Genomic DNA, 24,684 nt, shown 5'->3' on the forward strand with positions numbered 1-24,684 from the left:
GCATCTCTCCTCAGGGCAAGGGTCATCCATGAGGAATGGCATTTGGCTTTTGGTGGGTGAATTTCTCCTTGCATCCTGGCCTTTCTTTCCGCTCTGTACACAATTCCAAGCCCCAGAGCAAATGAACCTCCTGTACATTTCCAACCCGAGGCCCCCTGAGGTTTTATAAGGTGCTCAGCCCCAGCGTGGTGCTGGTGGAGCTGAGGGGCCCATCAGGGTTAGTCTGCTGGAACAGGAGTCAAGCAGAAGTCTCTTGGGATGGTGTCTAAGATTCCTATTAGGATCTTCTCTATCTGGGAATATTTCAGCCTAGAGAGGGAAGCAGCAATGCTCTTTGAGACACTCTCTAGTTTAAGCTCCATCAAAGGGAAAGCAGACATAATGATGCTGGGACAGGCAACAGGAACTTCAAACTCTTCCTTAAATGTCAGTGAGGAACATATCATCTGGGTGTAGCCTGTGTGGAAAAATGAAATAATCTGCAAACAGCCCGGATAAAGGGTAAAAATGTTAAAAATAACACTTAATGTTACAAAGTAAGAGTGGGTGCTGCAAGCCATGGCATGCTTTGGCTTTCAGGAAGCACAGCCCTGAAGAAGTACAAAAGGCCTTTAGTTTGAGGTAATGAGGTGCATCTAATTATATTTAAGAAAGAACATCAAGAACTGCTTAAGAATACACTACCCACCCTTTTCTTTTCACCAAGGCTAGGCAGAATCCCAATCCTAAAACACCGTTATTTTATAAAGGGTGAGGATTTCAGAGAACATCACAGAAAACAAGGTTATTTTCCCATAACTGTGGGAAAAAAAATGGCAAAGTATTTCTTGTCTGTTCTCTTCTTCCTCTCAATAACTCCCATTAGGGGAGGGAAAGAAAAAAACACAACAAAAAACAAGCAGGCCAAAATAAGCCTGGCCGTCATGAGAAATGAAGGCTGTCAGAGTGACATCTGACACCGGCGGGCCACAGCTGAAGAACAAGGGAAAAGTTTTCGGACGACTGTCACTGACCCATAGTCCCTCGCTCCTAACCTTGCTCTCCAACATATGTTTCTCATTTCCTTGCTTATAGCTGGCCCAAGCTAATGATATGTGTTTTGGCAGTCCTCCCGTGCTTGGCATAGTGCCTGCCTTGTTCTCATTGTCTCCGCTACTTACAGAAACCCCTTTCTCCGTCTTTCTCTCTCTCTCAGAAAATCAGCTTTGTACAACTCCAAGTATGCAAAGCAGCCCTTGCTGTCCGAGCTACCATCTCCCAGCTCTTCCTGGCCCTGCACCACCGGCCAGGCACGCCGGCAGGAACACAGGGAGACTGCCACGGACAGGACTGGGGCTGGGTGGAAACAGTGGAAAATCAAACATATTGGCCCATTTGAGCCTTGCTAAAAATACAGGGAGCAGAGCTATTCTGAGGGACGATGGCATGGGAAAGCTCTGCCTGGAATCCTGGGTCCCTCCGAGCAGACAGGGCTGTCAGGCAGACGTGGGAAGGGGAGCTCGGTCCAGCCCCAGGGGCAGAGGGCACCGCGCTTGGCAGACGCCGGGCGGCACTGGCCAGGGCTGGCTGCTGCCGGGACGGCTCGTTTGCTGTCTGCGATCAAGAACACAGTGGATACGGCCAGAACACACCTTCTGCAGGGGCCCAGGGCAGCCGCTGGCTTCTGTGGCATGGGGACCACACGTGGGAGAGAGTTTGGGTCCTGCCTGGATCCCGTGCCTCGGAGCGCCGCCGGTTCGGCGGCGTGGGACGGCGCTGGGGGTCAGGACTGCCCTCGTTTCAGAGGGCTCAGGCACTGCTGGGTCCCAGCTCATGGATATTTGATTTGTGCTGGCATGAGGGACTCTGTCCCCTGGACCCAAACAAAAGGCCTCTACTTCTTCACGAGGCGCAAACCACCCAAAATGCCACAGCAAACAGAGCAAGTGGCAGCAGTGATCAGCAACTCCAGGCTGCAGAGCAGCTCTGCCCCAAAGCTGTTTGATGAATCTCACTAATGTCTTCTCATAACCCTCCCCATATCAGAAAATGCAATCTATATATTAGTCTGGCCAGTGCTTTGGCCACCCTGACTAAAAGCACAGGTTTTTAGAAACTGCAGTTTCTTCAACATGTGCTTTTTTCTAGACACAGGAATATATGGTTGTATTATATACATAAACTTATCAAAGGCTCCATCACCTGCTTGTCCTCTGTATATGTATCTTCTACATATAAATATTTTGTGTGCAAGCTAACTTTATTTTGTACTAGCAGAGGCAGGGTAGTGGTGGTCATGTAAAAGCCAGTGTGTCACGCTCAGTTACATCAGTGTACAGCAGGCATTCTGTAGGATTTTGCACGCAATGTGATGATTTTTAGGCTATTACCACTGTTTTTATATCCAGGGCAGGGTGAAGGACTCACACTGATAAATCATCAAGAATTAATCTCTGGCAAGAAGAAGGCCATGCCATCATTTTAAAGACACCAAGTCAGTTCATTCCAGCCACTCCTCTGAGTTTGCTGCAAAATATTTATGTTCATTTTTGAAAGAGGGTACAGCAGAATTTCAGGAGTGAACTCATCCTCAGCATGATGAAAGTGAAACTTAAATTTTCCTTCTTTCCTCCTCTTTTTTCTGACACTGCCATCCACTTTAGTGCCTGCTCTTTTAGAGCCTGGTGCTGTGTCACCGAAGTTAATGGGAGATTTTCCATGCGCATTGTCTGGGAGCAGGAGCAGGCCATTACCAGGGCTCGTCACCCCCGCACCACATTCAGCTGTTTCCTCTTTGTTCCTGCTCCTCGTAGCAAGGTCACTGCTGAACACTTTTCATTCTTCCCCTGCTCTATCCACAGGCACTGCTTCTCACATTGGAACTTTACTCGTGCTCTGTGATCTCGGGTGCTGACTGCAGTGACCCCCTATTTCTGTCCTTCCTGGTTATTGGGGTGTAATTTGAGTGAGGAGGGACCTTTGGAGGTCACCTTGTCCAGACCCCCGCTGAAAGCAAGGCCAGCAGAAATCAAGCTGCCCAGGGCCCTCTCCAGTCAGGCATTAAAACCTCGGCAGCCTCTCCGGGCCCCTGTACCACTTTTTGGCTGATTTCATTGAAGATTTGTGTGTGTGTCACCCCTGGCTGCACACCCCACCAGGACCTGCCTCCATCTCCCTATGCCAGTGCTGCACAGGCTGTTTCCCAGGCAGTCCCTCTGATGCCCTCCGAGCTGCCCAGTGCTCCTGAAGCCCGCTCTGGGTCTCCGTGGGCCAGGGAGCCCCGTGGCTCCCCGTGAGCAGCATCCCCGAGGCTTCGAGTGGCACACAGTCCCGGGCCAGGAGTTCCCTGCCTCTGTCTCGGAGTGCTCCCAGAGCCAGCTTTCCTGGCAGCCACACCAGCTGTTTCCCCTGTGGGACCTGCAGCACCGCTGCAGTCTGTCCTTCTTTTTTCTGTCCTTGTCTTCCCAGTAAACCTCTGAATGAACATAAATCCAGAGCCTCTTGCTATGTTTTAGGGCTACTTCTTTAGAGGTTCTGGAGGATACAGAGAGAGGAAAATTGCATATTGGAGACCTGTGAGTTCTACAAACTGGCATGAAAATAAGAAAGAAGCACCATATCTGTTTAATGCACATAATGAGAGAAAAGAGCAAGAAGATTGGCAGGAAAATTGTCACTAAGAGCAACACGTGTGTTATTAGGGGCCAGTGAGTTTGCTGGGCGAGGCTTGGCCAGGTGTGTGGGCAGGGCACTTCCCTGGCACGGGGCAGCTGGGCAGGTGCCACAGGGGCACCAGGGGCTCCAGGGCAGGTCGGGAGAGCTGGTGTTTAAATGGTTAAACTATCACCACATTTGGCTGTCTTGGGTTTCTCATAAACATTCAGCAAAGCACTTTCATTCAATCACACATATTAACTACTTAAGTTCCCCTCTCCAAGGATGTGGATTGTTATTTTATGCCAAATGTGCTGTAATTAAGTTTGACATAAGCACATGGATTAAATATGTGGTTTGGTGGGCAAATGGGAGATGGCTTTTCCTTCTGGCCATATGGAGGATGCAGCCACATGATGTGAGGCTGGAAAAGGATTCTTTACTCTTTATTTTATTTGGTGGTGTTTCTTTTATTAAAATTGCTCAGATTAAACAGCCAGTACCAAGAACATCAGTGTTGGTTTAACCACTTTGGAAGAAGGGAACACCAAGTGTTGCCCTGGCTTTCTCCATGCACTCCCTATAAAATGCAAGGATATATATGTGTCTGCATACAGAGATATGTTAGGGATATATTGCATTATAATAGATTGTTTGTGATTGTCAGTGAATTTTTTCCTGGGACTGGCCACATGATTGGTTTTAATTGTCCAACCCCAGTACAAACACTGTGCCATGCAGTGGTGTAACACAGGTGTGCACTTGTAAGTTCTGGTTTGCAAGATAGAGACCTCACTTCAGGGGCTTGACATCATCATCATCATTACTATTATGATGATTACTACTACTACATCCTACTTTAATGTCAATAGCATCTACACCAGGACATGGTTGTCATGGTGCTTGCCACTAAGCTCATGAGAAAATTTGACATTTATTCCATAAATAAAACTGTCTAGTTTAAGGCCAAATAACACTGATGATAGAAAAAACACCGAGGTAAGGAGATGAGGAAGATCACATCCTCATGATCAGTGTGCACAGGAAAGGATAATTTCAAATTAAATACTGCATTGCAAATGCCATAGGAAAACAAACTTTCCATGTTCCTTATATGTCCCTCCTCTCCTATGAAAGGTGACTGTAGAGTCAGTTGTTATTTGTATATTAATTTATTGAATATTTATTTATTTTCACAATTCTCTGTATGTCAGCAGCTTTGTTGTCATTTCAGTTCCCGAATTCTGCCATCTGATATAACATCTTGTACCTCTTTGTTCAGAAACTGACCTTTTGGTCAGCAGACCAAAGCTATTCACAAGTCTGTGTGTCCAGCAATAAATGCTGCAAAGGGACCTGCTTTTCAGGTGTTGCCTGGCGGCTCAAAGTGCCTCAGACGAGGACCCCGGTGGACGCTGGAGAGCTGCAGGGGAGCTCTGCAGCCCCTCATTTGTGAGAGATAAGGAGGTTCTTGGCCGTGCACCAAAGGGCATCGCCGAGCGATGAGCCCCTCGCAAGCTCCGGGCGGGCTCCAGCTCCGGCGCTGGGCACGTCCCAGGGCGGCGTTCCTCTTTGCCTGGCCTTCCTGGGCATTTTCTGTCAGACCCCGCTGCCTTCACGTACCGTGGGCAAAACCATCCCCCGAAGTGTTTGTTTTTCCAGTTCTGAACGGAGGGCTGGAAGCTTTCCTCATAGCTTTCCTTTGGGAAATTGGGGTTTGTCACACGTTTACAACATTGCTGAGAAAATTAAAACCAATAGTTGTTGCCAGTGCGATACCATCACCGTGAAGCGTGTCTCCATCCTTCATCTCTTTGCTGGCACATGGCCAGTGTTACCTTCTATTGCACACTCAGGTTAGTTCTGAGTACTAAAAGACTTCTAAAAGACCTGCAACCAAAGCTCCTCCCAAGCTTTGCAGAGACTTTCCCATTTCTCAAAGACATATTAACGATTAGCCAGAAGCTTTTGAAGAGTTTCCAAACAATTCTTTTAAAATTATTAGATACAAGTGCTCAGAGTTGATGATTTAAAAATCTTTATATTTAACAGGTGCTACTTAACCTACACCTTTACTGTTACATGACCTTGATTATATATTTACATCAACCACTTTGATTACAAATGTGAGCCAGGAATGTTTTACTCCACAGTTATTGACATTTTTCCCTTCTCTGTTTAGTAACGGTTAATTATTGCACACAATAATCAATTATTTGAATTTATCGTATCAAAGGTGAACTTCAGAACTCTCAGGTTTATTGTTTGTGAGGGTTCTGCGGGTTGTGCTTGACACAGCTGGCTCTTCTTATAAGTTGTTCACACCCATCAGCTTTGGCTCATACTGATCGTCACAGATGTTTCCTTGTTTAATTTGTTGTACTTTGATTCCTGTTTTTTATAGCTGCTTTCATATCCTCTTTTAGAAGAGATGTATAAACTTCCTTGTGAAGAGAAATTTGCAGCTTTTGGGGCACCAAATGAATCGTCCTTAGATCTTGGCTGGTTTTCACAGGGAGTTTTCAGGTTATTTGTTCTGTTCCACACAGGTGTCTTTAGGGTTGGGAGTCTTACTCCTTTCAAGCTCATGGGAATAGCACTGTGTGGGTTTTTGGAGGAGTATAACCAGTCTTGTCTCTTTGTGCATGTAGTCCACTCAGGGTTTGCTCAGCCAGATGAGGGGCCAATGCTGCATGGCCCCGTTATGGCAGTGGTCACAGCAGAGTCACATCCATTTCTCAGTGACCTTCCACCCTCTCCCTTTGGGTTTTTTTTTCCCTTTTTCTTCTACTGGAAATGGCTGAAAGCAAAACCCAAACATTTAAATGTGACAGTATAAAACCAGTTCCTGTGCTCTATGAATACCCCATGGTTTCTGGACATTTACATTGAGGATCCTGGTCAAACGTCCATAACACTTCCCTGCAGCTGGCAGAGCAGGCTGGGAAACGGTTCCTGAGCCTCTGGGGAGGGTTTGCTGGTGGCAGCTGAAGCCGAGGCTGGTGGCCCAGGCTGGACACAGCAGCTCCGAGGGCACAGGGCAGGGGGAGGATGGGGCCCATGGAGCCAGCAGGGCCAGGGCCCTGCCCCTGGTGCCGCTGCTCTGACACGTATTTTGTTGGAACCAGGCAAGGAGGGAGTTGGTTTGTTGCTCTAACACAGCCCCGTGCCTGCGGGTGTTGGCTGGTGTTGATGTCAGCCCAAAGAAGGGATTTTGGCTGCATGGATGGGTGGTGCAGCGTGGAGCTGCAGGGTCTCTGCATTACACCGCTGGTACCGTGTGCCCCCACTGATGAGCAGCCTGGGCCCCTGTGAGCCCAGCCCAGGCTCGTCCTGCCCTGGGGACGCAAGGTGCTGCAGCTGCTGGGCAGCATCCTTTGGGTCTGCTCCATCTGAGCTGACCTGCAGGTCCCCTGGAGTTTGTGGGTGGCTCGTGCCCATTGTGGCTGTTCCTGGGAGAGCAGGACCCGGGGGTGGGCACCGTGCTCTGATTTCCTGTGTGATGTCAGTGTCAGCTCTGTGAGAGCTGGAGCAATCTGAGGTATCTCAGGACTTCTTGCACTTGTGCATCTCATCTTGATCTCCTCAGACCTACACTGAAGTTCCCTTAATGAAAAGGCAGACTTGGGGTTTATTTTCTATTTTTGAAGTTTCCAGTGGCACTGAGGAGAACGTGCTGACTCTTGCAGGGGACCTGCCAGGGGTGCCACCACGATCATTTCAGGTCTCTCACCCAGGACACAGACCTACAGGGCTGTTCTTGTAGAGACCAGAGACACAGACACACCTACAGGAGGTGTTGTTTCAGAGCCCCAACCACTAACATCAGCTCCAGCCCTACTGACTGCTGACACTTTGCTTTGTGTGATATAAAACAGGGTAATTCCCAGCTCTTAAATACTGAAATATTATTGAAAACCTCCTCTGTTTGCTTAGTGGTCAATGTTTAATCATAGGTAAATATTCCACATAAAAACAACAGGTTATCATTAAAGTCTAGCAAACTGGCTGCTGTAGGCAAAGAGGTGGGATTGTGTTCAGGTTTGTGACAAAACATACGGGCAAAGGGACCCGAGGTGGCAGAAGTGGCGTGTGTCCCGTGGGATTGTGGCTGTGTTGGATTTATTGCCGTTGGCACAGGTGGTGGTGATGAGCTGTGGCACGAGGCGGGTGAGAACCTGGCCCTCAGCTCCTCTGAGCCCCAGAGCTGGTGTGGGCACTGGGGAAGTGCTGAAAGAGGAACAGGAAACAGATGGGAGATGAGATTTCTTAGAATGCTGCAAATTTCTGAGTTTCCAGCCCAGTCCCACACCTGGGAGAGGCAGGGCAGCCCTGAGCTTGTGTCCTTACACGGGGCTGCAAGGGCAGAACCAGAACAGAGAGACAGTGAATTCCAGGTAGTAAAGTGAACACGAGAAGCATTTTTCTACTCTTCTGGGGTTTTGAACACAAATGTAAATATTTTAATCCTCTTCTTTTGTATCAGAGAGGGAGGGGTTCATCAGCCCCGGCTCCGTGCGGCGCGGCGAGGAGGAGAGGATGGGATGGGACGAGACGGTCCGTGCTGGCCGGGCAAGCCCTGGGAGCAGCGGGGACAGTCTGGGGACAGCCTGGGGACAGTCTGGGGACAGCCTGGCCCGGAGAAGCTGCTCCCCAGCCCCAACGCGCTGCCACACGTTTTTCTCGGGCGATTGTGATGGCAGTTTTATTTATATTTTCCTTCCGAGTGGAGCTGAGCTCTTTAACCACGAAGGGAAATGTAATCTTTTTGCTGATAAGACGGTAAAATGCTGCAATCCGGCTGACCTCCTGGAACCAGATCCGAAGAGCCGGGCTGTCCACAGGCCGGGACAGCCGCCGCTCCCCGGCAGGAAGGAGCGCGTCTCCCCGCTGGCCCCCGGCGCCTCGGGAGCCCGCCCGGCCGGGGCTGCCGCTCCTCCGCTCCGCTCCGCGCAGCCCTCGGGCACAGCTCCTTCCTCCCCCGCCGGCCCCTTTCATTTTCCTACAGCGTATTAAACCTCAAGACGTAGTTAACACTAATCCTGATTTATTTAGGATTTATCTGCATTATTAATTCCGGTCATGTTGTGAAAAAGTACCAAGGGTTCCAGTTTGTATGTAAACTTGTGCCGTTTTGCAGAGAGGTTTATTTCAATCTCCTCCTTAAAGTGATATTTTGACCAGAATTTCAGACTTTCCCCTTTCTAAAACACTTCAGATGGAAGCTAGCCATAATAATTCGGTTTATTGTTATTTTTTTCCCCAGTAAATACCCTCTTGGACTATTTTATGCATTAATCTGGATTTGATGTGGATTTAAACATTTACAATGCAAAATAATTTGGGTTAAAAATAATCCCCCTTGATAAAGCTAAACCCCCCCCCCCAACTGTCACCATCTCTGACAGCCAGACATGGGCGATCCGTGAATATGGAAATGAAGGTGAGGAGAAGCCCGAGCGCAGGAGCGAGCGCGGGTCCTTGGATGCCCGGTCAATAAAAACCCGACCCAGGGAGGCTCTGGGTCCGAGCCAGCGCGGCCCGAAGCTCGGCTCAGGCCCTGCTGCGGATCTCGCTGCTCAGGCCGTGTCCAGCCTCCCCGGCTGGGACTCCGCAGGAGGAGAACGTTCCTGCGGGACCCGTGCCCTGCGGTGGGCAGCGCCCACCCTGATTTCTAATTCAGGCCTTTCCCTGGGAGCGGTGCCACAATTCATTTTGTGTTCTCCTCTCTGAGACCGTGCTGCTGCTGCTCCTCACCCGCCTCTTCAGGCAGTCCCAACCAGATTGCCAGACCTAGAGGGAACAATATCCCAGGGCATTTATTTGTTTCCTGAGTAGACACTTGGGACACTGGCATCTCTTGATGATCTCTGTGCAGGAACAATGGGAACAGCTTCCTGGGAGAAAAATCCCCTGAGGACTGCTGAAGAGTGGGACATCCCTGTAGTTCAGAAAGTCCTTTAATCTGAAGTTGTTGGTGACAGCAGCACTGTCTGCTCACTAATTCTGTACTCCGGCCTGCAGGACTGTTACTAGTCCCTGCTGATGACAGGACATTGGCTAGATGGACCTTTATTTTAATTTATCTTCTTATAATCTCTTAACTAATGTGGAAATGGGATGTACATGGTTTGCTTACAATCTTGCTCCAATTCAACAGAAATCCATAAGGAATATCCTTTCATTACACCTTTGTAGTCACCACCATGGTACCTGAACCAGGCCACTGTGGGGTCACCAGGGCTTTCTGCTCAGCCTGGGAAGGACAGCCCAGAGCTGGTCCCAGCCAAGAGCCCCTGACTGGTACGGGGGGCTGAGCCTGCAGACTGGAGATTCATCCCGGGGCATTAATCCCTGGGGAAAGCTCAGATCCGTGGGGCCCTAGAGCCAGCTCTCCAGCTGCTCTCAGCCACTCCCATCACCTCCTGGGCTCTCAGTATTCCAATAAAGCAAATATCCCCAGCCTGGGGTATGGCTGGCAGCAGGAGGTGGGCATCGTCTCTTCGCTCCAGCAATTTCAGGGCAGTGTTGGCTCACACTCTGTTAGCAGGCAGACACTGGCCCCTGACCCTGACCCTGACCCTGACCCCGGTACTGACCCTGACCCTGCCCCTGGGTGGACACGAGGGGTCAAGGTGGGCCAGTGCAGGTCCCAGCACAGGCTGGGCAGGGCTGTTCTCCAGGCTGGTGTGGGGCAGCTCCCCGAAGGCCAGCCCTGGGCGCTGTGGAAGCAAGGAGTCGGCTGCAGGTGGGAAGGAGGGGTGCTGAGCAGGGTCTCAGCAGGGAGTCGATGCACATTTCGGAATGGCCAGTGGAAATCAGGAGTGTCCACCCGGGAGCTGGGTGCAGGATTTTGGCAGAGGATTACAACACACTCCAGGTCCAGGCTCAGACATGCTGAATAGCGCTGCAGACGCTGCAGGGACGCTGGAGGGATGCTGGCCTGTCACTTTTCTCTGGGACAAGGTGCCTGTGTTGTGTCCACACCAGCCAGCTGGGCACTGTTGTGGGAACATCCCTGTTCCACAGCGGGCTTCGCTCCAGGCAGGTGCAGACCCCCTGCCAAAGGTCACCCCAGGGATGACCCCCCAGAAGTCAAAAAAGGAATCAGCTGGAAAAGGGAGCGCTGCTGCACCCAAGTTCCACCCAAAGCAGGTTGTCTGACTCGAACTTCCAGTCACTTATCGGAGCTTTTCCCTGTTGAAGACTTAAAGGCCTCCCAGTCAATAAACACATTAGCTCACTAAACATGCGGATGCCTTTTCTTCTCTGGATTAACCCTTTGGGAGCTGGGGCTTCCATTGGATTTGTTAGGATATTGATCACAGATCATGTTTGCCTTTCAAACTCTGTTTCTGCTTTGGACTTGACAGATAGCTCCCGTGCTGAAGCCAAGCAGCAAATTCAGTGTAGCCACACAGAGAAGGAGTTCTGGGAACCACCCACGTTGGGCAGAGACCCCTTCTGGAGCCCCCCGGGGAACCATTCACCTCACCAAGAGTGACTTGTTCCCATAGGGAACTGCTAATTAAGCAAATACTTAAATGTTAAACAATGTCATATAAATGTCTATTTTCAGTATTAGCAAAAATCGTATTAAATTAAAATACGTGTTAGCCTAATTTAGCTCTTCTTCGCCTACTGAACATCACAGGCCCTTGCAATAAATGTCTGTAACCGTGCATGGAGTGGGAAAGGAGCCCAGCTGAGCCAGCCCCACTGCTCTGGGTAAGAACACATTAAAGGAGCTCTTAGAGAATGATTTAGAAGAAACTTTACAAAATGGAAAGGTCATATTTTATGACCCCACTGACCCAAATGGATGCAAAAATATCAGAATTAGTGACCTAGAAGAAAGCAGATCTGGCTTTTCAACACGTGTGGTAACCTTATCCTCTCATTCCCAGTCGCCTGAGAATCTGGAGCAAAATGTCACTGATTTTGGTTAAGACTCTTCCCTATTGCACCTCTGGTGTGTGTCAGAGTCCTCTTTAACACTCTCTTAAAAATGCAGCTGCACCTGCCTGGCTCAGAACTGGGCAAAGCAGGTGTCAGATTCGCTTTAATCTGGACCATATTCTCAGGATTTTGAGCTCCTGGTATGTCCTCCTCTTGTACAACTGCTGCTCCTGTGCAGATACTGCCTTCTCCTACCACTCTAATAAGTTATATCAAGTCCACATGCTTTGGTTTTAGGGCTGTCTGTTAGACTTGCTAAGATCTCTTTTTTCCATCTAGTTGAGGATTTCATAGTTTTTCCTCTTTTTATAGTTTTTTTTGAAGAAGGATTTTTCAAAATTCTGCTGTGGAACTGCATGTGAGCCATGCCTTTCCCAGTCTGCCATACAAAGATAATCCTCTCACTGTACAACATCTAACTTCATCCTCTTTCTAGGCATTAAATTTAATAACAAAACCCCCAAGAAGGTGGTATAAAAACTCATCCAAACCTTGCCTCCAGGCTTGGTTGCCCTTATGGTTCTTTTAACCCCTCTTTCCTCACACAGTCGCTCCCTTTCCATCCATGGGCTGCTGGCTTTAGCAGCACCTCCCTGCACATCAGCTCGACTTATCATGAGGAGGAGGAACATCATAGTCTGATAAGGTGGGATTTTTCAGGCAAGGAAGGCTGAAATACCATAAATGCTTCTAGAAGAATCTTGAGGTGCCACCCTGCAGTGCACAACTCGGAGCTCATGTGGCCCAAAAAGCAATTCTTACAAAATCTCATTTAAGTGAAATATCTGTATTTTGTGATCTTAACATGCTGCCTCCTCTGTCCTGCCATGTTGTACAGGGATTTGTCCTAGATGGGATTTGGTTCTCAAGGTTATTCCTATGATTCTTGTTAGCCTCTGTGTTTACATTTTGATTTATTCTCATTTAGGCAGCTGATTTTCTCTTTGTCCTCAGAATTCATGTAATGGGTTTGCATCATGTTCTGCATTGTGCACTGGGGAAATTATCAATTCAGCACACAGTGGTGCTGAAACAGCCACACTGAAACTTTCTTTCAAAAGCTCAGGTTCACATGTGGAGCACGATGTTACTCACCACCCATCCCACCTGACAGCATCCTCTGGAAATGCCTTAGTGCGCTGTCATGGCTGTGGCTGAAAACTGGGCTGGAATCCGAGAGGGAAAGGGTCTCTCTGTTTTAGGACTCGTATCAGAGAAGGAGCTGATAACAGTTACAATTTAAAGAAGTTTTTCTAAGGCTGTGAATAATTAACCTTCCAGAGCTGCCTGGTTTGTGGTGTCACGCGCAGGAAGCGGTGTCACTTGCCCGCTCTGGCGGTGGTGACAGCTCCGGGCTGGTTTGGGGCACACGGAGAGGATCAGCTCACGCTTCTCCATCAGCCTGCCTGCTCTGCTCCGCTGCCCCGCCGAGCCAGGCAGGGCTCGGGGCTTGCTGGCCTGGCTGCTCCAGACCAGCCTGTGGCCACCTGCCCTCCCTCCCTGTGGCCACCTCCCTGCCCTCCCTCCCTGTGGCCACCTGCCCTCCCTCCCTGTGGCCACGGCCTGTGCCCCTTCATCAGGAAGCAGTCTCCTACTCCTGCAGGGAGTATTTCTTTAAGAGGATTTCCCTTCTCATGCAGGGCCTGCAGTAGCCATGCCAATAAGGGTGGGAGCGATTATGAGAGATTGACTGCTGGAATATAATCCCTGTGTGCTGCTGGTTTGATCTGGGGAAGATTGTGTTTCAAAGGTAGCGGCTCATCCCGCGCCAGGAGCGGCACTCCGCCCGTAAATAGGGCTCTAATGAGATCCGACAGCCCTGATTTCTCTGGTGATACAGTAAAACAACACGGCCAGCGCTGATGGTTTGGGGTCCTGACCTTTAACAAGGACTCACGACACAGGGCAAACTGCCCAAGAGAGATGGAGGGGCAGGAGGCCAGGGGACAAGGTCGGTACATAATGAAGTGGTCAGCATTGGATTTCTGTCACTCACGGTGGTTAAGTACAACAGTGAGGGACTTCAGTAAGAGAAACTGTGAAAGAGCACATGCAGGAGTCACAGAGAGCGGGGGGTCTGGGGAGGGTCAGTTCCCTTCTGCTGCCAGCCCCAGCAGTCCCAGTGACTTTGGTAATGAAGAGGGTGAGGGCAGGAATCATGCAAAGACGGCGAGAGAGCAGAGAGGGAGCACGAAAGATTAAAGCAAACAGAGGAGGAAACCCAAGGGGACTGGCAGTGCATGCTCTGTGGGGTGGTGCCGAGACCCAGAGAGAGGAGCGAAGCCCCTGCAGCAGCAGCAGGTCTGGAGCAGAGGGGCGGTGATGGAGCCCCTGCTTTGTCCAGGCAGCTTTGCAGCATCCCTGCCAGCAGCACGGGCACTCCCGAGCACGGCCCTGGCCAGGCCCTGCTTGCACCATCAGCCGTGAGGAGCAGCGCCCAAACACACGTCCCCCATCCCAGGTGCTCCAGCCTCAGCCTGTTCGGGCACCCGGAGCTTCTCTGGGGCCCCGGGGGTGGCTCATCTCCTTTTGGTTCCTTTCTGCTGCTAGATCTAAATTTAGTGGGACTCTTAGCTAAGAAAACTAAAATACCAAAACCGTTTGGTTTCGGAGTGCCTGGGGTGAATGCAAAGAGCAAACAGTGAAATACAGAGGCAGCCGAGACCTGTTATGAAGGAGGCACTGGCAGCTGATGGGGTCTGAGTTTAAGATCTGGCACCTTTTCAAGTGTTCTCCCTCAGACCTCAGTTTAATAGAAACATTTCATTGCAATTTTGCTAATACATCCATTGAGGCTTCAAGTAACAGAAATTAAATGCATTCAACCCAAATACAGAAGAATTCTGTTACTAACCTCAAAATTCAGGTGACCAGAAACCAAAGTGAGAATGGAAAATCTGAACATGTTATTCATGTCTAGCATGGATGGGATGCTGTGTAGGATGTTAAACCAAACAAAAACGGTATGTGAGGAGTAGGAAAATACATTTTAAAGCCACTTAAAACACAGTAGCCCAAGCTAGGCTTATTTACATGTAGAAAAACATAATATATACTTTAAACACTGCTGATCCCTTGGGAGGCATTTGGACTGCAGGGCCCACAAAGGACAGAACCAGTAAATCTGATGTGTACACGAGTCTCTTACACAGAGGAAAATAACCTTTAGTCTCAGCTGTAGGACTGTGAGAATGATTGCAGAGAGTGACCTGTGTTTGCATTGGCTATGGTCAGTGCCAGGTTTGTTCTTTTGCTGGTTTTTCTTTTTTGGGGTGTTTTATAGTTGTTTCTTTTCTATTGCAAATGCAGCCATTGAATCCAGGCAGCCTGTGAGAGAGGTGAATTGCTTGATTCCACGGCATTGTTTTAATTTGTCTTTGGATGAATTCTCATATGCTTTCATGAGAAAATTGCCCATTAGAAGCATTCATTTAATTTAAGAACAGTTGGGAGAGGAAGGGTTGGGATGACAGATGGAGACTGTGGGTGTCTTATAAGAGAGCAGAGCTTTTTGTGTTTATCTTTCTGTGACACATAGTTGCTGTTCTCTGCTGCTTCAAATTTTTTAATCTGCCCTTTTTTTGTGCAGTATTTCTTCGAAATCTCTTCTCTTTTGTACTGGAAGTCTAATAGATTTCATTAGTTTTTCCTTTACCATGTCAGCTTTAAAACATTCCAGTATAACAGAATGCAAGGAGGTAGCCTGGTAGGAAAGCAGAATGAAACAGGCTGGATTTCAATCTAGTTTGGAATTGCACATAATTTAGCAGAAAAGATACTGGAATATTGAATTGATTTCTTCCCTTAACCCATTGACTGTCCAGCAATGGTGCACATGGGCTGAAGGCTGTGCCAATGCCCTCGCTATGTATTTGAAGGTTCACTGTCAGAAAGTGGCTTAAATCTCGCAGTTAACCTTTATTTAAATTAACCTAGAAGGAAATACAAGGTTTCAAGGCATTCTCTTTAAAAGCATGCAGGTAGCAACGGTGGGATTTGTGGATGTCAGTGTGACTGTCCGTGTCAGTGGCCTGGGTGGCCCAGCCTGCAACATCCACCCGACAGCAAGCCTGGTATCAGTGGCAGGCAGGCACTGACTGCACCGAGGACTTTGTTTTATAAACACCTGAACATCAGCCCATGCAAATACCAGTAACTGTGTGCCGAGTCCAGCTGCTGACAATATTTTAGTCATCCGCTCCCTGGGTTGTAACTTACACCTCTTTTCACAGTCCTGAAGTTGTGATGACAAATAACCTGTAAGTTGTGGTGCCTCTGCCTTGGGACTACCAGGCCCCTGCATGAAACTAATTAAAATTTAAAAATAAAATTAACTCCTGTTAAAGGAAGATGGAAAACAGTGCAATATTTGTTCAATATACAACTAGTTTTGCTTTGCAATATAAGCAGCAGCCTATAAATACAGGGCAGAAATTTCAAGCATTAGTCTCCCTTGTTCTCGCCATGTTGCACACAAATTTATTTGCATTTCTATGTGTTGTCCCGAGGTTTGCATTGAAGAAAACAAACAAGGTGATATGAGAAGCAAAGTACATTTATTAGATTTTTGTTACTTTTCCATGGAGTTTTTCTTACTGTGACCCAGTTTTTCCCTTACCCTTCACAATTTCTGAATGATTGGATCATTCTCCACTCTCCATTCTAATGACAAAACCTCTTTTCCAAGGCTCTGTCATTGCTTCCTTTGATTGCCACAGCCACTTCTTTTTGCTGCTACACACACATTTCAGTCCATAAAAAATACACCTGAGGAGTTTTCTTCATATTTGATTTTTCTTTTTTATCCCTTCAGATCCCTTGTTCTTCCTCCATCCCTCCTTCCTAACAAGTCGAGTTTGTTCACCAACTCTGGCCCTTGCTCTGCGTGTTTTAGGTTCACATTCCCACAGTCCCTCCATCACCTCCATCTGAGATGAACCTCTACATGTACTTCTCTTATTCTTTGCATCTCATAAAAACATCTCCTTTCCTTCACCTGTATCAACTATACTGTTGTCCACCAAGTGAGCTGCAAAGCTTCTGCTTTCTCCTCTCTGCAGCGGCTCTACACGGCTCAGCTTTGCTTTCCCTCAGCTGCAGCCTCCCATGACAGCCCTTGAGCTGAGTCCGTCCCTGCACCAGCAAGCCCAGTAAGGACCAGTGTGGTGAGCTTGATTTGGTCACTGCTGGAAGGGCAGGAAGGGACTCGTTGGCTCTGTGAGGAAGGGTGCATCCCACTTTGCCCAGGGACAGTTGGTGCTGTGGCACAGCGCCTTTCCTCTTGCAGTCAGCAAGGACACATCTCCATCCCAGCTAGTCCCCTGGGAACCCCGGCCTGCTCCTTCCTTGGTCAGTGCTCCAGCTCCACAGGACATGCTGACTGGCTTCCAGCTGCCTCTTCCTTCCTTCCTCAGCGCGCCGCTGGCCCTGTTACTGACTCCTCTCCAGGAGATTTTCTGTCAGCTGCCTCAGCCCTGCAAGCCCTTATCCCATGACCCATTGTCTGCACCAGCAGACGGGAGACAGGGACATTCCTGCATCTGTCTTTTCCTGCTGCCCTGATTTATTACGCTGTAAAATAATAAAACGTTAAAAAGGTTGAACCTGAACTGAAGCTATGACTATGACACTATTAATCAAACTGCTGGAGAATTACTTTATATTCGGTGCCTTAAGCACTGATACAGTCCACTAGAAGTTGGCCTGAGACATTGTGCACAATCTTAGTATTGGACCTGGGAAAAGCAGTCCTGGATATCTCTGTCCTCCTCCGGAGTGTGGCTGTGCTGGGCAGGCAGGCAGGGCTGGCTCTTCAGGTTCTCCTCCGCCGGCCATCCCAGCGTCTCTTATCTCAGCCGTCGCTGCCACACTCACTTGATGTCTCAGTTCTGGAGCAGAGACATTCCAGCTGCTATCTGGGAAGACTCTGGCCCCAAAAATATTTAGTTAGCAGCCATTCAGTTAAGTGGAATTGACTTTTTATCGGCTTTCTTCTGTGCGTCTGCCACCAGCGAAGGCTGTTTCCTCCTTCCCTCTCGTCGGCCTGTCAGCCCGCTCGGCGTTGCTATCGGCAGCCGCTGGCTCTGATCAATAGCAGCCACTGCGGAGCAGCTCATGCGTGGCTGCCTGGGCTGGCATCGATCCGCCCCTTCCAACAGGTACTGCCCAGCTGAGGCAGCAGCTGCAGCCAACACCTGCGTTGACTCCAGGCTCATTCCTTCTGGGGGCTTCCAGGAGACCCACTGCCCTTCTCTGGAGACTCGCCAAGAGCAGACTTGCAGCAACTTCTCTCCTGCCTGGGACAATCCATGTGCTTCCCATCCCATCCCGTCCCGTCCCGTCCCGTCCCGTCCCGTCCCATCCCATCCCATCCCGTCCCGTCCCGTCCCGTCCCGTCCCATCCCATCCCATCCCATCCCGTCCCGTCCCATCCCATCCCGTCCCGTCCCGTCCCGTCCCGTCCCGTCCTTTCGGACATCCAGCCTGTAAAAGTGATGCCATACGAGCACTTCCAAAGCACCTAGTCCAGGAACAACACCTTGTACTGCTTGAGTAGGAGAACTCAGAGGGTTTGCAATTAGGAACACGTGCATTGATGAGACACAGAGCATCTGCAACTGTCCCACCTCTGCTCCTCCTGGCAGGACCCTCTTGTGTCCCAGCTGGGGATCTGGGGGCTGTGTCCCCATGTGTGCTGTGTGCTCCAGCATCCCCAGCCTGGGCTGGCACTGGGCATCAGCCCACAGATTTCATGGGGCTGGTCAGGCCAGGGGTACCTGTGGGAGGAGGGAGATTTATTGTGCCAGCTCATACAGCAAACGTGTCCTCCTCCAGCAGCACCCTCACACGGCAGAGGCTTTTGCTGAAGCATAGAGCACCTGGGTTCCAGGATATCCTTTAGGATATCTGTTCTGGTCAGATGCCAGAAGGGAACGGGAGATAATGGACTGTGAACACTGACTGACCGCCAGCAGGGTGCTGGCAGTCCTGCTTCTCCTCACCTGGGGCTGTCCCCAAACCTTGCAGCGTTTAGGGAGCCAGTCGCTGTTCTGGAGGAAGCCCAGCAGCTGTTCCTGCACAGATGTGCTCCCCGCCAGGCTCCTGCCCTGCTGCTCTGCGGGCTGGGAGGGGGCACGGGGCACAGGCGGCCCCAGCTCCAGTCTGGCAGGTAAATGCCCATGGCTCAGACCTGCCCAGCCTGGAAAGCCTCTGAAGAAGTTAGAGAGGCCTTTCCTGGTTGGTTTGTACGTGTGCCATTACAGAAGGGCTGCGGGGCTGCCACAGAAGCTACAAACTTCCAGTGAAATGAGTGTTTATTATTATAGGTTTGATGCAGTTCCCAAAAGACTCTAATCAACAAGTAATAAGGCCTCGAGAGAGCAATTAGAAATCTGAACTTTAACTCTCTTATAACCACAATGTAGGAAGTGACTTCTGCTCCAGTTTCGGGTTTGCCACCTGGCATGTGAACGAGGGAGAAATACCAAAAACCTGAAATACAGAATAACCGCAGACAAGTATTTTAACAATGAGGTACAAAGTCCATCTCTACAGAAAGTAAATGTGTGTGTGGCAAAAAGCATCATGGTTTAGGGGGATTCATGCCCAAATTTGCATCCTCTCTATCACGTTTAGGTGTTTGCAATGCTTCTCAGCTTTAGACAAGCACCAAGGGTGTTCAGTGCCTGTACATGTGCAGTATCTGCCCCCTTTAAAGAAAAAATTACCTCAGTTTTCCCACTTGTGAAATAACAACAATATCTGCCTAAAGGCAACACCAGCCCTCGAGATGCGGGTTTGCTCAGGACTTGTTTTGAATACTTTGGATAGGCCACTTCAGACAGGAACTGCACATTGAGTAATTCTTGCCATAGAAAGTCACGTGGCTACTGGAAAGCAAAAAATTGCATAAGAGCCCATCTGCGTAGCACGGCTGAGTCAGGGAACGTTGGCCACGAGGGTCATGCTCCAGCAGCCCACCAGAGCCGGGGCCTTGACTTCCCAAGGAGCTGTGCCAGCACCAGCACACATCTACAGCTGGGACACCCCTGCTCCTTCAGCCCGAGGAGGGGGGCTCCAGAAGAGCGTTACTTTCCTGACCTTTCTTCCTGAGATGCCAGCTGTGGCCAGGCTCCTGCTGCCCCGGTTCCCCACGCCGTGCTGCAGCAGCAGCAGCAGCAGCAGCAGCAGTCGGCGTGGCACGGGGCAGCGCTGCAGTCACCGCGGTCACACACACCTTGCACCCGACAGGTGCGGCCAGGTGAGCTGAGCTGCTGCCCTCCTGCAGGGCTGGGAGCAGCCAGCGTGGAGTGCAGACACCAACGTGCCGCTCAGACGTACCACGGGGAGTGCTGGCAGCGCCTGGTCCTGTCCCCAGCCCGACATGCTGTGGCTGGGACGAGGAAGGGCTGCATCCCTGCCAGCTGCCTGTGAGGACAGCGGGGCAGGGCAGGCCCTGGCGCCTGGAGATCCAGGTGAATTTTAGATGTCCCAGCCTTAACGAAATTTCAGGTCTCAAAACCTTCATTTGATGTATGACTGGAGCCAGCAGAGGGAGTGAAATGCAGGGACGCTGTAGTGTCCATGGAACAAGGAGCTGCCAGGCTTTGATCCAGGTGCATCTGGCTCAATGACACATCTCAGAAGCAAAGGGAGGGTGTACTAGCTGGGCCCTGGGCCCCAGCTGACACAGAGATGGATTAACAGAGGCAGGTGACCACTTGTGGGAGTGAGGGGTTGTTTCCTGCATCATTCTCTACAGAAAAAAACAGATGTTCTTGGGTCTAACATTGTATGTTTCCAATATGAAGAAGGTATCCAGAGGAACCTCAAACTCTCAAATACTTCCTGTTCCAAGGGGGTCTGAATATTGTCCCCACGAACAGGTTCAAATACTTTATCTTCTGGCAGTGTTCATACAGTCCTGAGAGTGACCATGGGAAGTCCTGAGGGAAGATTAAAATCAGTGGTGCTGATACTGTTCCTTGTTCTCTTATGCCTCCAAAATGTCCTGGTCTTGGCATTATCCTAGGCACAAAATGTGGCAGACATTCACAGACAGCTTCTCGGCGATTTCTTAGTTAATTTTTTCTTCAAAAATAGCAATTTTGCAAATAGATTAGTTCTTCAGCATCCACTTAGGATTTTTTTAGACCAATCTTTAATGTGCCTTCAAAGACAGAGATAGTTTGCCCTTTTGATTGAGCATGGCCATTTTCATTCACCGTTTGATTGGAAGAGATAGGACATGATCTTTACTAAACTCTTTAGTAACCTGTGAGCTTCCTCCTAATTCTGAAGGAGAATTTTGAAAAGTTTTTAATCTGTGTGTTTATGCACCAAAGAAACACTTCTTTAGCAAAATGCTAAATTGTAACAAGTTGGTAGCTTTAATAATTGTATTGAATACTGTGGAATTAGCTTAAAATAAGTTTTTCCTCCTTGAAATAAGATTATGTTTGTGTCTGGATCAAGCAACTCTGCACCAGTCTTGAACTTGTTAAAAGATGGAAATCAGAATAACCACTGCAATATTGAAATGGTAAAACGAGAACAGAATGGCAATCGGCCAGTGTTTATGAATCAGAGAATATGATCATGAAATCATAAGAATAACCACCAAAAGGTAAATAAATTACCCAGCCTACTACTTATTTTCATGTGCAGCTTGACACAAAAGCTGAAGCCATGAATGATTTATACCTGTTTTAACAATAATACTCATTTTCCTGAAAGATGGTCAGCACTCAGGCTGCTGTGGGCACTGTGCCAGTCATTGAAAGGTTAATGTCTCAGCAGCAATACATTAAATTATGAATTATACCAGTCCCAAAATGGAAGGTTATTAGCTCGGTATGTTTAATTAGCCCGGCTCGAACTTTGCCATCTGCCAGCAGTGCCCATCACTAATGCACGGCCACGTGGGATCGGAGGGGTGGGAATCAGGTGCCAGAAGCAGCAGAGATTGCCCCGGGCTAGTCCGGCTCACCTGGAGCTGGGCCGGGCCGGGCCAGGCTCCCGCAGCACCCCGGGACCGGGACCGGCCCGTGCCGGCGGTGCCGGGGTCGGTGTCTGCCCCTGCCCTGCCCAGGGAGCGGCTCCTGGAGCTGCCCAGAGCTCCCGTGGCAGGCAGCCGCGGGCCCGAACCGAACCGGAGCCGTGGAAGGGCTGGGACCGCGGCGCTGTCCCGGGGAGCGCCCGGAGCCGCGGTGCCAGCCCCGGTACCGGAGCCCCCGGTGCCGGATCCCCTGGTACCGGAGCCCCCAGTACCAGAGCCCCGGTACCAGAGCCCCGGTACCAGCCCCGCTGCCAGCCCTGGTACCACATCCCCCGGTACCAGAGCCCCCGGTACCATAGCCCCCGTTGCCAGCCCTGGTACCACATCCCCCGGTACCAGAGCCCCCGGTGCCAGATCCCCCGGTACCAGAGCCCCCGCTGCCAGCCCTGGTACCACATCCCCCGGTACCAGAGCCCCCGGTACCATAGCCCCCGTTGCCAGCCCTGGTACCACATCCCCCGGTACCAGAGCCCCCGGTGCCAGATCCCCCACTGCCAGCCCTGGTACCACATCCCCCGGTACCAGAGCCCCCGGTACCATAGCCCCCGTTGCCAGCCCTGGTACCACATCCCCCGGTACCAGAGCCCCCGGTGCCAGATCCCCCACTGCCAGCCCTGGTACCACATCCCCCGGTACCAGAGCCCCCGGTACCAGATCCGCCGGTACCAGCCCCAGTGCCAGCCCTGGTACCACATCCCCCGGTGCCAGATCCCCCGGTGCCAGCCCCGGTGCAGGGCCGCGGGCCAGCCCCAGGGATGTGGGAGGCAGCAGCCGGCCGGGTCTTTATTTGCACAGCATCTCCTGCCAATAACTGCACAAGGCTACAATATTTAGCTTTTCAATAAATATTTAAATTTTGCTTCTTTGCTTATTTTTTTTTAAAGAACAAACAGTAAATTCTGTCGGTTTTTTTATTAGTTAAGCTTATGTGATGCTTTGGAAACATAATGCACTTAGTATTGCAATAACTATTGACATCCCGTGACTTTGCGCGTGCTCTTGGGGAGCCTGTGTGCTAAAACTTGGGTTGGAACTGTGTCCTGGAAAGCGTGGGGCAGAATCTGAACTTGTAAGAAGCCAAACAAAACCTTAATTTTAATTCTTATTTTTGTAGGTAGGATAACCTTGCCAAAGAGGAGAGGAATTTGGACAGACTTAACATCCAGCCTGTGCAGCTTCCACGAGCTGGACGCTAAAATGAAGAGAGAGTTTATTCATTCCCATCTCAACACAGCCTACCAGAATTAAAGGACATTTTGACCTGCAAGGGAGATTGGGTTCCCAACCTGCCTCCAAGAGAAGGCTGTTCAATTCCTCTGGCTACCAAGTCTCCACATTTCTGTGTTGGATGTGAAGAGTAAAGGGAGTCTGGCAGGAATCGGGAGGCGTCCAAGTCAGCCGAAGAGACAGCACCAGGTAGAGGCTGGATTCCTTTTTCCTAATATTCTTGTAGTATGCAGTATAGACATTATTTCTTCTCCTCCCCTTGAACTTTTGTTGATTTCCTCCACATCTGTGGAGCCTCTGTAGTTGTACTTGTGGAGCAGGTGGCATGGTTGGAATATCAGAGCAGTATGTATTAGAGAGAAACCTACAGACAGAAATAGAAAGTAAATGGAAGATGAATTGATCAGAGGAAAGGCAGAGGATGGAGGGGATAAAGTAAAGGCAAGGAGAGAGACAAGTAATACCTTGCCTGTGTGCTATGGTAATTTATTATTTTTATATGGTGCCCGGGGTGTGCAGTATCTGTTTTACTGAACAAATAGAAGAGTTCTCAGCCCCAAACAGCCAACATATTAATATATTGTGTGACAGCCTGACGAAATGAGCAGCTAGGCCAGTGTGATGAGGAATAATTTAGTGCTTGTGGAGCATGAGTAACTTTACTATTGGTAGCCTCACTTGTGTATGGCACCTGATGGATGTCTCTTTTGTTGGTAAGGACTTACTGTACAAGAAAAATTTCCCTTTCAGGGGAAATCTGACTAGGGGGGTGTCTTAGGGCATGGGACAGGATTCTGTCTGGAGGAGCAAAGGGGCTGCCAGGTGGGCACCTGGGAGGGGAGGGGGAGGACCTGAGCCCCAGCCTGGCACGGGGGAGCAGCACAAACCCCAGAGCGGGGCGTGGGGACACGCAGGGGCAGCCAGATGTGGGGAAAGGGAAGGAAGGGACTCGGGAGGGAAGGCTGGAGTGTTTGCTGTGAGCAGCCTCCAGCTGCAGTTCCTGAGGACCATCCAGCTGGGACAGCAAGGAGATGACCTGAACCAACACGCTCCAGTGGGAGAGGCTCCAGTGCAAACCTGCCGTGACCGCGGCACCGGGGGAGCAATTCCTGAGTTGTTTTCCAACGCAGTTATTGCCACTTAAATTGCAGTTTTATTCCAAAAGCAAATTCCAAAGTTTTATGTCCATAAAGGTTTAGACATAAACAAGAAAGAAGTCAGGAAAGTGGTATGCACTGTGTAAACAGTCTCACTTTATAATTAATGCTGAAGATCAGGGAGCAGGAATGGCTGTGCATGTGTGGTCATTCAGATTTACTGTTGCTCTGATTAAAACCTAGTTGGGCAATAATTTTATGCCCAGGTAGGGGCAGGAAGAGAGCAGGATGCCCCCAAGCAACCCATAAATAGTGTGGTGAAGACAAAGCGTTTATTACTTAGCTTCACAAAGGCTCCCTAAGTGCTCTCCCAGGGTATATATACTCATACCCCAGATGCCAATTCTGCAAATTAGCATTATTTCTCAAAATCCTGTGTAAATAGAAGTCATTTAAATACTTGATTTCATCAGACATACTCACCCATGGAAATGTCAGTCTCTTTTTCTCCTTTTTGTGGGGCAAGCAGAGGTTTTCACTGCCTGGGTTTTCATTTGTCCTGGAATACTTTCACTGATGGCAGAACCTGGCAGGGTCTGGGATCCATATAGGACTCAATCTGCAGGATTCTGTCCCATCTCAGTGCCTCATGCTGGTGTAAAAGCAACTCTGGGGCATAAACTTTACTATTTATCACTGAAATGTGCTATT

At 49.7% G+C, this 24,684-nt stretch overlaps 1 long non-coding RNA gene across 1 annotated transcript in view; it reads left to right on the top strand.

The window, feature by feature from the left end:
* LOC144247072 (uncharacterized) overlaps positions 1 to 23,128 on the top strand; it is a 117,348-nt gene extending 94,220 nt beyond the window's left edge. The window contains exon 3 of the long non-coding RNA XR_013340769.1: positions 22,764 to 23,128. This is a non-coding gene — a long non-coding RNA (uncharacterized LOC144247072). The remainder of the gene's footprint in view (positions 1 to 22,763) is intronic.
* The last annotated feature ends 1,556 nt before the right edge of the window (positions 23,129 to 24,684 follow it).

This window comes from Lonchura striata, chromosome 13, assembly GCF_046129695.1.
Source record: "Lonchura striata isolate bLonStr1 chromosome 13, bLonStr1.mat, whole genome shotgun sequence".
Taxonomy (NCBI): domain Eukaryota; kingdom Metazoa; phylum Chordata; class Aves; order Passeriformes; family Estrildidae; genus Lonchura; species Lonchura striata.